We start from the raw sequence: 14,889 nt of genomic DNA, 5'->3' as shown, positions 1-14,889 counted from the left end.
CAAAAATCCAATGAGGCCCATTTATTTCCCATACCAAAAAGTAGAGGTGCGATGGAGAGACGGTTAGATTGTCAAGTTCAAGTGACAGTGAAACACCCATATTTTAAATAGCACTGTATATGGAACAAGACCCAAATTTTTGTGTGAGCACTGAAGGAATAACACAAGGCTTAACCCTCCCCGGAACAGGGAGAGCCCCTCATTTAAAAGGCAGTCTCCTAACTGGCAGGAATGTTTGTCTCCTGGCTCCGATTACCCAGAGGAAGGTAGGGGAGTGCTATATAAATCAGTCACGTTCTCAACAGGAAGCTCCTACAACATTTTCCTGTTTTCTATGCCGTTATCCTTCCACCTGACTGCTCCTCCCCACCCCCAACCCCTGCCCTCTGGTTACCCTTACAGGTAGCTGAGAGAAGGTCCAAAAGTTGCCACTGTTTCAGAAATAAGGAAGGTACAACCACTTCTTCTACAAATGAAAAACAAGTTTAAAAAGAGAAGAAAATGGTAAACCAGAATAAATTAAGTTTGGCTTCTCTAAAGAACATACAAGTACATTGTGCTCTGACTTAACAAAGATTCCTTTTCTTAAAAAAAAAACAAGCCTACAGGCTCTACCATGTAAATACTTTAACTCATAATTTCTTTTTCCATTACTTTGGGATTTGAGTAACTTTAACTAAAGCTTAGTTACTGAATACTACGTCAATGCTGTTTTCATAGCTTTTCAACCTTTACATAGATTGTTTCCTTAAGTTTTGCTACTTCTTGGTTTAGACATTTAATGAACACTGAACCCTTAAGTGTGAGAGGGGAAAAAGTAATAAACAAATTTTAACTTAATAGGCTTTAAGGTAGGAAAAAAACAAACCAGGAAACAGAAGTAGAGTTAACTCTGACAACCAACTAGTTTATAACCTTCAACAAATCACTTTGACTTCCTGGTCTTCAGTTTACCCATCTGTAAAATGGGGAGGATGGGCCAAATGATTTTTACTCAAAATTCCTTCTAGCTGCAACAATCTATGAATCTGCTTATCAGAAAGTAAAAAAATGCAATTACAAATAGACTTTATGGTTTACAAAGTACTCACACAATTTTGCAGAAAAGATGTGAGGCAAGTATTGTGCCCATCTCTGCAGAAAAAGATTTTTGGAAAGACAGTTCAGAAAAAGGTTCAATTATTTTTCAAGATTCCCATACCTGGCAAACTTAAGCCCAGACCCTCTGAGAACAAATTCTTTAGTATATCATGATTTCAAAATTATTTTTCAAAAAATTACTTTTAATTAAATTATTTCAGAAATTAATTTAAGTCAGTTAAAATTCAAAGATAATTGCCTGCTATGCAAGACCTTCATGGAGGCATCAGGATATCATAACACCAAACCAGGAAAGTTTACTACAAATGGCCCCGTTGCACAGAAGTTCCTTGAGGCAGGAACACACTGTAATTCACCACTGGGAATCACCGAATCCAAGAGCATGCCTTCCAGATAGGAGCACCCACTAAATACTGTTTGACTTACTACAACTCTCAAAAGGTTAGGGATATAGTGATATTATGGGGGCGGAGGGGTCTGAATTTGAGAGATGAACTTCCGTGATGTGAGTCAAAAGGAAGAACAGAGCTCTAACTCTATATTAATGGGGATGAGTCTATTTGTCTTCCTCAGAGGAAGTCCAATTTGGTCAGTGAACCAAATGTGAGATATCATGAGAAAATCTTCAGACTACTCATATTTTACACGAGAGACCCGATGCACGAAATTCGTGCAAGGGACTCGGCCCTGGTAGCAGTTGCAGCTTGCCTCAGCCCTCGCAACCCCAGCTTCATCCGGAAGGTCACCCAGAAGGTAGTTCGGCTGCCCAGTCTAATTAGCATATTACGCTTTTATTATTATAGATTATTATAGATGTGCATTGATGTGGACCAACAGACATGATAATACAACAGTAAGGACTGACGTAAACACATAATCATGTTATCATTAATCACTATATATTTTCCACTAAATGGGAAAGATTTGGGGAATCTGTACTCTTACACTGTTCTAACTCTGCTCATGCTCCTGTTTCACAGCTCAGAGACATAGAGAATAGGAATTTATTTAAAATTTCAAACTTGAAGATATATATCTCTCAACTCCTAGTCAACCAAGATCCCCCAACGTCTACTGAATTGCTAATTTCAAGCAATCTTCCATCTATGACTTCAATGAAGTTACTAGAAAGTAGTTTTTAAAAAGTTGTTTTAAAATGGGGGGAGAGGGAAGACACCAAAATTATACACCTAATTCAAAACAAAAGCAAATACCAAAGCCAGAAAAGAATAATGAAAGGATAGAGTTAAAAGAATCTCAATATACAATTTTAGTGAGGTGCTTTGAAATTATTCCCAAGAGTTCAAGTCAACCTTGCCATGGAATGCTACAATGGAGTCACAACTAACACTGCCTGACACTTCAGATCTAAGTTCACTGCACCAGAACTGCAATTTCAAATTCGAGGAGCAGTACCGGGAACTGCAGAGAAGCTAACAGCAACACCTACTGACTGTCTTGAGCCACTTGCCAAACTTGTTCTCTCAGTCAACTAGAGAAATCTAATGATACAGTCAACTTCAAGAGTCCTTTACTTAGGCATAATGAGATAAGAAAATAAATGGTCAGCCACATGAAACCATTCATCCCCCAAAAGCTCTTATTTTGCCCCTAACCATTCCCATGCAAATCACCACCCAAGTCATTTTAAATGCATTGTTAATTGCTAATGCTTTAATAGAAATAATTTATTCCATGGGAAAAAATGCTTTAATATTAATATTCTTGTTAATAACTGGTATGTCATCTAATAGTCAGAGACATCAGTGACCATAAACTGCTTTGTGTAAACCTTTTATTTGAAACTACTGTTACCACTGTTCTATATTATTCCCATCAGCTTTCTTTCCCATCCTCGTAAAAAAAAGGCTTAATTGCAGCTTTCAAAAAAGTAAAAAGTAAAAGTCATTAAATCAAGGTTATATAAAAATAAAAAAATACCGTTACCAAGCTACCGAGAATTGATTCCATAGGACTTAACCTTGTACTTTTCCAAAAAATTGAGTCAGAGAATCTTTTCCTAGGACGAATATTCCAAATGAGAAATCAAGAGAAAGTTGACACTTAACTCCCACAGAGTACCAGTATAAAACAATGGCTTTAAGAGTCTGAGTCAGAGTTTCAACATGAAAGAGGTTTGCTTTATAGAGGAAACGCCAACCCCAGTTCATCCAGATAGACCTGGAACCTGATGAAAGCCGACACCTTTACTCTGAAATTTGCATCGCATCACTGGCTCCCAGTTTAGAAATATAATCGTTTAGCAGGTAGTAACAATTGCAGTGACGGCTGCCTCCCGTCGAGAAAAATAAAATCTATAAGATAAATAAGATAAATGCCATCTCGGAGCCGTCAGTCTCCAAATGCATCCCTTCACAAGGAATACCAACGGCTCAAACCACATCTTTCCTGAAAGTGAGCCATTCCCCTTGTCTGTCTGTTTTCTAAACGGCGAGCCCGATGAAATTTCAACCTGCCCAGCACGCTTCCTAGTCCTCCTAAAAATGCCGTGGAGCGATGGAGAGCCTCGCAAATGTCTTTCAGGTCAGGAGGGAAGTTGGAAACAGATGGGGCGGGGGAGGTAAAGTTCTTTTTTTGCAGTACCCTCACGCCTCCCCATCCCTCTGGAGGTGTACTTAAGCGTAGGTGAGAGCACCCCGAAATTTCACTGCCCCCGGACCCTTGGGAGAGAAATTAACCAGCCGCGGGCACCGAGCTGCTCTTCTCTGCACCTCGCGATTCCACCTCTCGGCCTGTCCCCGCCAGCTCAGCCTCCAAAGCGCTCACCCAGGTGACTGAACGGGAAGGCGCTCCCGCGGAGACGACGGCAGCGGGGTGGGCGCAGCCGCCCCAACGGGGCGCGGGTCTCCCAGCCTCTCCCACGGGCGCCAGACGGAGAGTTGTGCAGCTCTGGATTCCTCGGTGCGCGCGCGCACGCACGCAGACTCGCCCCCACGCAGACTCGCCCCCGCCAGGCTGCGGTATCAGCACGCCACCAAATCGGAAATAAAACTTTGGCCGCCCGGTGTCCTGCTCCGGGTCCTAGACCCGAGCTCCGGCCAGAATGCGGTGGGAGGCTGTCAACAGTCCTGCACCCCCACTTCCCTGGCCGGATCAGGGGCGCGGGAGCCACTTACCGCTGGGCCCGGCCTCCGGGGCCGCCGCGCGTCCCGGGCGGGTCCGCCGCGCGCTCTCCCTGGGGAGAAAGAGAAACCGTGGACCGTCGGCGCGCGCTCCCTCGCCGCCGCCTCTGCGGAGAACGGCAGGCGGCGAGGCTGGGCCGGGGCGGGCGCGGAGCTGAGGGGCCCAGGGGAGGCGGGGGCGAGTCAGCCCAACTCCCGAACCAGGCTCCGAGGGGGGACCCGGAATGCAGACTGGAGCGCAGCCGGCGGGGGGCGCGTTCCCGGTGGCGTAGGGGGCGGAGGTGCCCGGTCCCCGAGCATCAACTATTGTCTGGGCGCACGGGTCCCAGCTCGCGCCGCCTCCAGAGCTCGGCACCCCCCATCCCGCCCGCCTGCCCTCGGGAGATCTAAGAGCCGAGGGGGCGGCCGGCGCGGGAAACCAGTGCGGGGGTGTCTGGGGGTCCGAGGTTCAGAGGTCCTAGGTGGGCGCCGGGGAAGGGGAGGTGCGTGCCGAGTGGGGGAGGGGACAGGTAACTGCAGACGGGGGTGGGAAGGCCGGGGAAGACCGGCGGCGGGAGGAAATAGGAAGGGAGCCACGGAGGCAGGAGGGGATGGATGGCCGGGGCTGGGGGGCGGGGGCGGCCCCTGAAGTCCAGACCTGGCCCTCCCCGGGGACCCTTCTCCCGGGCACTCAGCGCCGCACTGACTTTCGCTCACTCGCTCACGCTCGCACTGAACTCGTTCACAAAGTTGCCGGCGGTGGTGGCGCCGAACTCGCCCTTCCCGTCTCCTCCCCTCCCCTCCCCGCCCCAGTCCTCCCCCTCCCTCACACCCTCCCTCCCCGCCTCCCCGCCTCCCCAGTCGCGGTGAGATCACCGCGGAGCTGCCCGGCTCTGCGCGCAAATCTCGCGAGAAAAGCGGCCGCTCTGCCCCGCCGCCGGGGGAAGTGGTAGGAGTTGGGGGAAGGTGGGGGATCGCGGAACTCCTGGTTGCTATGACGACGGCAAAGCCCTGCCGAGAAGAGGCAGCCAACGTGGGTGCAGTTTTCAACCCGCCCCCTCCATTGCCCGACGCCCGAACGGTGGGGAAAGCGAGGACTGGAAGCGGGAGGATTTTTTTTAACCGACTCAGAGAGGACATCTGGAGAAGACGAGCGTCCCGATAGCTGGCCACATCTGGCAATTAAGCCTAATTGTGTTTTAAGAGGTTCTGGGGTAGATTTCTGCCTAAAAAGTCTGCGCAAATCTGTACCCTTATATTTCTGTCTTACATATATTCAGTTTTTCGATCACCCGGTCTAATCTCATCCCTCAACCTCCACCCACTCCACTCCCTCCCTCTCTTTCCTCCCCACCCGCCCACCCCTCCGTAGAGCCGCCGCCGCCCCCAGGCTGGGCTCCTTGAGGATCTGCCTGACTCATCTTTGTATTCTTAGCGCTTCCACGGGCTTGGTACATATTAGGAATTTACTTAATGTCTATTGGGGTGAGGGGGGATGGACGCCACAATCTGTGCCTGCCCTAGTCCTTTTCTTGCACCCTACCCTGGAAAAAGTGCCTAGGCTTAGAATATGTTTTCACCCCACAGTTACGTTCTTCAGTCTACTAAACTAACCTCCCAGTTCCGTTCACACAGAATGTGTCTGTTTTTAATAGTTATAATCCCTCCTTTCTCCATCTCTGTTTCATAAAAACCCTAATCACCCTGGGAGGGGGGACATTTTATTTTAATCACTAAGCTTCTTCAGACGCCTTTGTACCTACTCCAAAAATGCTGTTAAGGGTGAACATGAAATCTTTTCAAATCCAGTTTTTTCTTTTAATTTTAGAAACTTTTCTTTGGGGGTTTTATATACCCACTGCCTAAATAAAATAGATACTATAAGTAGAAGTTAAGTTTAAACTTTCACTATCAAAATGAATGAGTAAAAATTGATTTCATGGTATCTGAATTAGATGTTTCTCTCTCTCCTCTCTCTAAAATCAATAAAAGTTAAGGAAAAAAAACTTTAAAGAATAGATTCTATCCCTGTTTACATCAATATGGGGAACCATTATTGAACCCACTAGAAACCTAAAAAAGTACATTAAGCCAGCCAGCGTAGCGCAGTGGTTGAGCATCGACCTATGAACCAGGAGGTCATGGTTCAATTCCCAATCAGGGCACATGCGGGGTTGTGGTCTCGATCCCCAGTGTGGGGAGTGCAGGAGGCAGCAGATCCATGATTCTCTCTATCATTGATGTTTCTCTCTCTCCTTCCCTCCCTCTCTCTTCCTCTCTGAAATAAATAAAAATATATATATATATTTTAAAAGTACATTAAGTCTCTTTTAGGTTACATGCAAGCTTAAATGCTATGTGGATGAAAGTTTTTATGTTAGAAATCTAGTGATATGGTGATAAAAAGCACTAGACAAAGTCAGGAAACTAGCATATCACTAATAATGGACACTCCTTGAGAAGTTACTTAATCTTTCTGATTTTTCACCTGTAAAATGAGGAGTAGACCAGATGTTAGGGCATTACAGCTTTAAAAATCTATAGCTCTTAGGCTTAGGAAAAGTTCCAATAAATAACAGATATTTTCCTTTTACATCAAACAGAATTATTAAAAAAAAAACGACTGTTTCATTTTGTAGGTCAGCTTCACAAAGTTTAGCTACATGTTGACAAGTGGATTTTAAAGTTCTCTTGTCTCAAGTATAAAAATAACAAAAATATTGACCATGTTACAGTAATTTCAAAGAGAATCCATTGTTCCTGGTTTGCTTTTACACTAACTCAAAACAGATCCCTTGTTATTTAATAAATATGCCAGCTCAAACCAAAGACCCAAAATGAATACATCCATACCTCCACCAAAATAATTTTAAGAAGAAAGGAGGGAGGGACATAAGGAAGTATGGTGTTTTGTTTGTTTTTTAATTGGTTTTTAGAGAGAGACCCAGGGAGAGGGAGAGAGAGAAACATGGATGTGAGAGTGAAACATCCATTGGCCGCCTCCTGCATGCCCCCCACGGGGGATGGAGCTGGCAACCCAGGCATGTGCCCTGACCAGGAATATAACTGGCAACCTATGGGCCCCAGATGACACCCAACCATCTGAGCCACACTGGCCAGGGCTAGACTGGTATTTTTAGTATCAAAATTTTATACAAACGGAGCATCACCGTCAAGCTGTTGATCTGTTTTAAGGAACCATCTTTCATAGCATAGCAGACAACCAGTTGTTCATAGGCTCTGGCTCAACTTTTTAACATCGTTTTGCCCTTAAAGGACGGTTGCCCATCTATATCCACCAGATAGTACAATTTCAGGGCCACCTGTTTTATGACTCCCAGAGAGCCATTTGATACATTTGAAATAATTGATCCAAGTGCTAGCCAAATCTATTAACCTTATTCAGTGCTTCTTATGAGGCTCAAGAGATGGGTATTGGCCTCAAGTTACAAAGATGACTTCCCTAACCTTCAGGCATAGAAGAATAGCAGAAATTGTTCCAGAGAAAAACTGCTCTTTCAGGACTACTATTTACCCCTCATGGTGGCAGAACTTTCACTAGTATTTCTGGAGGAAATAAAAGGCAAAAATCCACCAAAGTTAAGGTTCCAACTGCACATTTTCTGGGTCAGGGACTCCTGTATCCTCCCTGACCTTCCAGAGGTTTCAAAATAACAGACAAGAGGCAGCAGAAGAGGGAAATGAGGAGTAGAGAGTTTGCCAAGCACAGATTAGATCTAAACCCGCTTCTTGTCTGCTCTCTCTCGGCTCCTCTGTCTGCACAACCCCTTCACACACAGCTAAGGGATGTGTAACATTTCTTAGTGATAAGGTGAGCATCCAGTCATTTATCATCTTATTTCCTGTTCAGCTGAATTAATTTCCCTCTGGTTATTCACTTCTACTCAACAACACACCCTAGCATATCCAATATGAAAAGAATTTTTACACCGAGGCCTACCAAGCAAGGAAAATTGATATTTTTTAAATAATATAAACATCAATTCACAACTACATGTTTTGCTATTAAAATGTGGTTTGTCCATCCTATTATCATAAGACTAGAGGCCTGGTGCAGAAATTCGTGCATGAGTGGGGTCCCTCTGTGTGGTCTGCAGGGATCGGGCCAAAACCTGCTATACAATGCCGCCTGAAGCTCCTACCTGCCGCTCCCTCTCATCCCAGCCCCACTGTGCCTGCTGTGGGCTCATGGGCTCATGCCCAATCAGTTCCAATCAGGAGAGGCTCACGCTGCTGCAGCAGCACTCACCAGCATGAGCCCTGCGTCTGGTGCCCTCCCAAGGGGAGTAGCCTGTGGGATCAGGCTGAAACTGGTTCTCTGACGTTCCCCAAGGGGTCCCAGATTGCGAGAGGGGGCAGGCCAGGCTGAGGGATCTCACCGGTGCACTATCGATCAGGCCAGGGAGGGACCGCAGGAGGGCTCTAGGGCGTGTCTGGCCTATCTCGCTCAGTCCTGATCAGCCGGACCCCAGCAGCAAGCTAACCTACTGGTCGGAACATCTGCCCCCCTGGTGGTCAGTGCACATCATAGTGACTGGTTGACCAGTCAACTGTCTGCCCCCTGGTGGTCAGTGTACAACATAGCGAGCAGTTGAGCAGCCTTAGCATATCATTAGCATATTACACTTTGATTGGTTGTTAGGTTGTTCTGATGTTTGGTCTATTTGCATATTACCCTTTTATTATATAGGATAAGAATTTCTTGTTAGTGGCTATACATCTACAAGGCATTATTAACTATACTCAGAAAAAATGACTCTTAACTATTAAAAAAAAAACAAATTGCCCCCAAATCATCAAAGACTAAATTATACCCAATTTTGTTTCAATTTTTTTTGTTTTATTGTTTTAGCCCTCTGTGTGTAACTCTATTTACCTGAATACTAGATTTCTTAAAACAATTCATTCTCCCATCTTCATAACAGTATTTATTACATGTTTAAAACATCAACTACTTTATAACCAATTAACATTCCTTAGCAAAGATACTACACTTTCTTGTTCACTCTCCCACTTTCGTAAAGAACTATTTCATACCTTCTCCTCCTCCATCAAACCTCCAGCTTATTTCTCACATCTTATGGTCCTGCTTTTCTTTTTTAAATACATATTTTTATTGATTTCAGAATGAGGAAGGGAGAGGGAGAGAAGGATAGAAACATCAATGATGAGAGAGAATCATTGATCAGCTGCCTCCTGCAAACCTCCTACTGGGGAATGAACCTGAAACCTGGGCATGTGTCCTGACCAGGTATTGAGCCATGACCTCCTGGTTCATAGGTCAATGTTCAACCACTGACCCACACCAGCGGGGCTGATCCTGAGTTTCTTTCACTGGTATAATAGAAGCAATAAGAAGAGAACTTAGCACACACTCTCTCTCTACCACTCTACGTGCATCTGTTTGCATATACCCTTCTGTCCTGTTGCTCATAGTGAATGCTCAGTGCTCATGGCAAAGATTAACCTGTCTCCCGTGTACTAGTCCAATTCCCCTCTGACTCAGGGACATGGATTCAGGAAATTGTCCCTCTCTCCCTTGCAGCAGGAAAAATTCCCTCTCCATTGAATCATTTTAAGAGCTTACAAGCATACTGTAACACTTTTCATGGTAAAAAAATAAAACGTTTGTTAGATTCCATATCTCCCTTCACTTTATCACTGAAATCTTCAAAAAAAAATTTCCACGCCTGCTTTCATGTCTTCAGTTCCTCTCCTCCCATTCTCTTGAGTCTACTCTGAGCAGCCTTTCAGGCCCACCACTCCCGGGAAAGGATCACTTCTCGGGGCCCTTAGTGACTGACTCGTCGCTAAATCCAGTGGTCAATTCCCATCCTGCCCTCAACCTACGGCTCAGTGGCAGGGAAGCAGTTGACCACTCTCATCCTTGAAACACTTTCTTCACACAACTTCTGTGTTAAGAGACTGAGAAGCCGTGGAAGGCGTTGGGGCAGAGAAGTGACCGAGGCTCCTCATCTCACTTAGAGAAAAAGCCAAAGTTCCTATCTGCTCTAGAGATCTGTATATTACCTCTGACGCCTGTCTAGAGCTCTGGTCTCATCTCTCTCCTCTCAGCCTCCCTCTCTCCACCCCAGGCCACACTGGTTTCTCTCTGTTCCCTGAATATATCAGGCACTCTCCTGCCTCCAGACCTTGCCTTTGCTGTGCCTCTATGGCTCATTCTCTGAGTTCCCTTAGGTGTCTGTTCAAAGGTCACTGTGTTAGCCATTTGCCTGCTTGCTCACTGGCACCCTCTCTTCTCCTTTCCATATCTTGCAAGGGGGCTGACATCCCCCCAACCCCACCCTGGGTTGTGTTTCCCAGGCTCCTCTATCAGGAGCTCACTGCTGGGTTTAGCCTTTGAGAATATTTTCTCAATGTGTAAACTTTGTAGGCAGGATATGTGTCTTGTTCCCTCTTAAATCCCTAATGTCTAGCATAGTTCCAGTCACAAGCAAGACACTCACTACGTTTGTGGAATAAACTAATGAAGTTTAATAACAAGTAGACTCAGAGCTCCCATCCTGGTCGGGTGGTGAAATCACTTAACTGGCTTTACCTGACGTCAGAAAGGGAAGAACACACCTTGCTATTAGGAAGCCTCCTTGAGCTTTTTGAGCCATGAAGATATAGGGGCCCAGGGCAGGGAGACAACCCAGGGTGCAGGCATCAATGTCAGCAATAACAATAGGGGCTTTGTGTGATAGGTTGAGGATTTGGGGCCTTATTCTGTAGGCAATAGGAAGCCATTGAAGGATTTCAGCCAGGCAGAAACATATTCAAATTGGTGTTTAGTAAGGGATAGCACATTTAAAACATGAGATTTTGAAATTCATGGGTCAGAGAAGAGGTCAGAAGTAGAGTCGTAAATGTAGGAGCCAGGAGCTTATCGTTGCTGACATATTTTTGCATTTTGCTAACATTTTAATTAAAAAGACCCTCACAAATTTTCTTTCCTTCTCCTAGGTATCTTCTTTTGAAATATTCCATTGAACTATAGTACAAGCCATTCCTGGTTTTCTGATGATTTTCTTATTAATATGAGCTCAATAAACATCCCATGGCTTACTAGTCCTTTTATTTTTTAATTTTAAATCTTCACTTGATATGTTTGGGTGGGTTTTTTTTATTATTGATTTGAGAGAGAGAGGAAGAGAGAGAGAGAGAGAGAGAGAGAGAGAGAGAGAGAGAGAGAGAGAGAGAGAGATGAGAAACATCCATTAGTTGACTACCTCACTTACCCACCTTGACCAGGGGTCTAACCCACAACCCAGTTATCTGCCCTAACTGGGAATCGAACCTGCATCCTTTTAGTGTATGGGACAACGTTCCCACCAACTGAGCCACCTGGCCAGGACACCAATCCTTTTGACCTTTTTCTATGTAGGCACCAGCAGATACTAGTCCAGCTTTAATTTTTAAAGAATTATCTGAACCACTTAAAAATATTTTTATTCGTCCCTCCAATAGTATTTCCTTTCAGTGAGTTCTTTGCACTGTTTAAAATAACTTGAATATTTTCCTAGGAGCTGGAATTTTCCTCCCAAGTAACCTTCCTTTCATCAGATTTCATAGTGGAGAACGTGTCAGGGAAGGAAGGTGGGGAAAAAGATCTCTCTCCACTCCCTTGTCTTTTTTAAATCCCTAGAAATGAGAAGAGGCTTGCTCATGACTTAGAAGTGGTGGGCTGAAGCCTTCTAGAGCCACCTGGTGGGTTCCATTGCCAGCCTGAATCCAGGCAGCATTCATGAGAACCGGGAGCTGCAGGGCGCTGGCATGGCAGCTGCCCCTAGTGGCACCGAGGAGAGCGCAGTGCGAGTCTGCAGGAGAAACCAAGCCTTGCATGTTCCTGAGTGCAGGAAACATGTAACGAGGGTGTCTGTTCATGGGCATACCAGGGAGCACGACTGGAATGTTAAAGCCTTCAGAGCCTCTATTTGAGGAAAAAGAGGGGGAAATGAATCTGCTGATACTTCATATATATTTTAGGACCTTAACACAGCTCAGCACTCACCCTGAATTTTTGCAAATCACTTTTCAGAAATTAAAGCTTTTAAAAGTCTCTTTCCATTTTATTATTTCTTTTATTTTGGAGGGTAGTGATGTGTATATCTACTTCACATCAGGTATGAGAAATGGCCAAGGCCAGTACATGTAACTTTTTATATATCCTACAGATACACCAAGAAAATATCACCCAGTGGCATGGAAGAAAATCTACTAGACTTTAGGTTCTGGCTTGGGTTTCTGGACTCAACCAGCTCAACTCTAACTTTAATAAAGTTATTAATTTTTCTGGACTTCTCTTTCTTTAAATGAAAAAGGAGAAGACGAAGGGCCCATCCTTCTAGACTAAATATTTGTATGTTGCCATGTTGCCATCTTTCAGGGACCTATATAGTATGCTGTGGGTCAGGAAACTGAGATCTGAAAAAGAAAGTTTCCTGAATCTCCCTCCATTCCTATCACCTTTTCTGCCTCTTTCCCATGCGTCCATTCCACAAACCCATCTCAGACATCAAGGACAGCCATTAGTCATGCTGGTAGGGTCAATTCTCAGTCACCTCCTTCCTGAAGAGCTCTCCTGGTGGCTGTGGTTGGCGTTGCTACAATGGATCTCCATCATTGCTTGTGGCATGGCCAGGCCATGCTAGCTGCTCTAGTGGCAGTGGAATGCCCGGGACCGCTTCACCCAGCTGCTCCCACCTCTCCTAGTGTGGCTCCCAAGCTACTGGATCCCTGGGCTGCTGGGCAGTTACACATCACTTGCTCCGTACTTCCTCTAGAGGGCAGCACAAATCACAGTCCCTGCCAAGTAGTTGGCTGGTAGAATCCATTCTAATCCCCCTAGCCTGGATTGATATTCTGGGAACAAGAACAAAAGTGTCACACCCACTGGTCTTCCCCTGAAGGCATTTCTGCATGGTGGAATCAGCCCTGGCCTGATATCCCATTTCCACCTCCATGCTTAGTAGCCGCGTGGTTTTGGGGAAAGTTATTGAACCTCTCTAAACCTCAGTTTTCTTACCTTTAAAATAATAATAAATTTTTAAAACACATGGTTGTTTTGAAGACTAAGTCAGATAACACATGTTTTTTTTTAGACTGTGGATTGGCTGCCTAAAAGCCATCCACACCCACTTTTCCCTTGCCCTCATTCTTTCCAGACTTCCTTGAAGCCTCCAGAACTAAATTACACAGAACAGGGGCTTTATTCTAAAAATTATGAGTTCCAACAGATTCCCAGGGATAGAAAGGTAATACCACCCAACCTCTCTCCATCACTCATGTGCCCCTCTCTCTCTGCAACTGCCTCTCTAGCATTCTTCTCCCCTTCTGTAGAATGCTTTCCTGGACTCTTTTGGTCCACAGAGGGAAAATGCCTCCTGGGTTCATTCCGAACTCAAACATCTTCTAAGTTTACAAAATACCCGGAGAGGAAAGGACCTGCCTGACCCAGCTTTGGATCGGGTGCCTGCCTCTAGACCGGTCGGCTGTGACCGAGAGTCCAGGCCGTTTGTATAAAATGGCGCAGAGGAACCATGACAAGTCTGCGAGGGTGGCAGTTCCCAGAGAAGAGGAACAGCAGGCAGCAATAAATGTGTAGGGTGGAGGAGTTACATAAGAGGTATAAGACTAGGTTTTAGCCCTTACGGAGGTTATCATGTAGTTGGGGAACATTAAGAAACATCAAGTCTTCAGTTAAAATTGATTTTGAGCCCTGGCCAGTGTGGCTCAGTTGTTTGAGCATCATCCCCTGCACCAAAAGGCTGCTGGTTCGATTCCCAGTAGGGGCATGCCAGAGGCAACCAATCAGTGTTCCGCTCTTACATGGATGTTTCTCTCTCTCCTTCCCTCTCTCTTTAAAAATCAATTTTAAAAAATCGTTCTTAAGAATTGATTTTGATGGTGAAGGGAATAATGTTTTTAAAAACAACTCCAAAAACAATCAATAGTGGTAGAAGAAATATTGTGCTTCTTTAGGTCCAATCAGTGAAGCCCAATGCATATGGGTGTGGCATGCGGGCATTGCCCTTCCTTCTGCCTTGGAAGAGAATAAATAAAAGCACTTATTCAAAATAAAAGATGGTAGGAAACAGGCCTAGTCAGAGAGGGGAAGCATTTAAAGTGGGATGGATCTATCTGCCCTGGGCAAGAATTAATGGAATTAAGCCAGGAAGGGGGATTTACTATTCACATGAAAGAGGTTACAAAATAAGGCAGGATTAAGTAGCATAATTAGAGGCTATGAAAAAGAGATCAAGAAGTTTGGCTCTATGAAGCCAGTAGATCTTGGCCCAGTGGTAAAGAAGATGGAGGGGGCAGGGGCATTCCTGGAGGCATACGGTGAACAAAGGAACCCAGGTTGGAGTGAACGTGCAAGGGAGCCCAGAGCAGCGGCCCTTAAACTGTGGGATGCACAGCGAAAGCACCCAGAGTGCCTGTAAGATGCAGATTCCTGGGCTCCTGGTGCAGAGATTCCCCTATAGTTGGTCTGGAGTAGGTCCCAGGACTGGACATGTTTAAGGAGCACCTCAGGGGTTGTGCCTCAGGGGGTCTGCGGAGCACAGCTTGAGAAGCACAGGGGTCTACACTGGTGCTGCCTACTAGGCAAAAGAAATGGCTTTTCCTTCTGAGTATGTGT

At 45.4% G+C, this 14,889-nt stretch overlaps 1 protein-coding gene across 15 annotated transcripts in view; it reads right to left on the bottom strand.

The window, feature by feature from the left end:
* SIPA1L1 (signal induced proliferation associated 1 like 1) overlaps window positions 1–4,982 on the bottom strand; it is a 333,288-nt gene extending 328,306 nt beyond the window's left edge. For 10 of the 15 annotated variants that reach the window (XM_079768725.1, XM_079768716.1, XM_079768714.1 and 7 more), the window contains exon 1: window positions 4,239–4,982. The gene's annotated coding sequence lies outside the window, so the exon portion shown is untranslated. Of the gene's footprint in view, window positions 1–3,888; window positions 4,217–4,238 lie in introns of those variants that run through there. The other 5 variants (XM_079768727.1, XM_079768731.1, XM_079768719.1 and 2 more) reach the window with 3 other exon arrangements.
* Between the last annotated feature and the right edge of the window lie 9,907 nt (window positions 4,983–14,889).

The sequence above is a fragment of the Cnephaeus nilssonii genome (assembly GCF_951640355.1).
Source record: "Cnephaeus nilssonii genome assembly, chromosome: 4".
NCBI classification, from domain to species: Eukaryota; Metazoa; Chordata; class Mammalia; order Chiroptera; family Vespertilionidae; genus Cnephaeus; species Cnephaeus nilssonii.
This window is presented reverse-complemented; position numbering and strand designations above follow the sequence as displayed.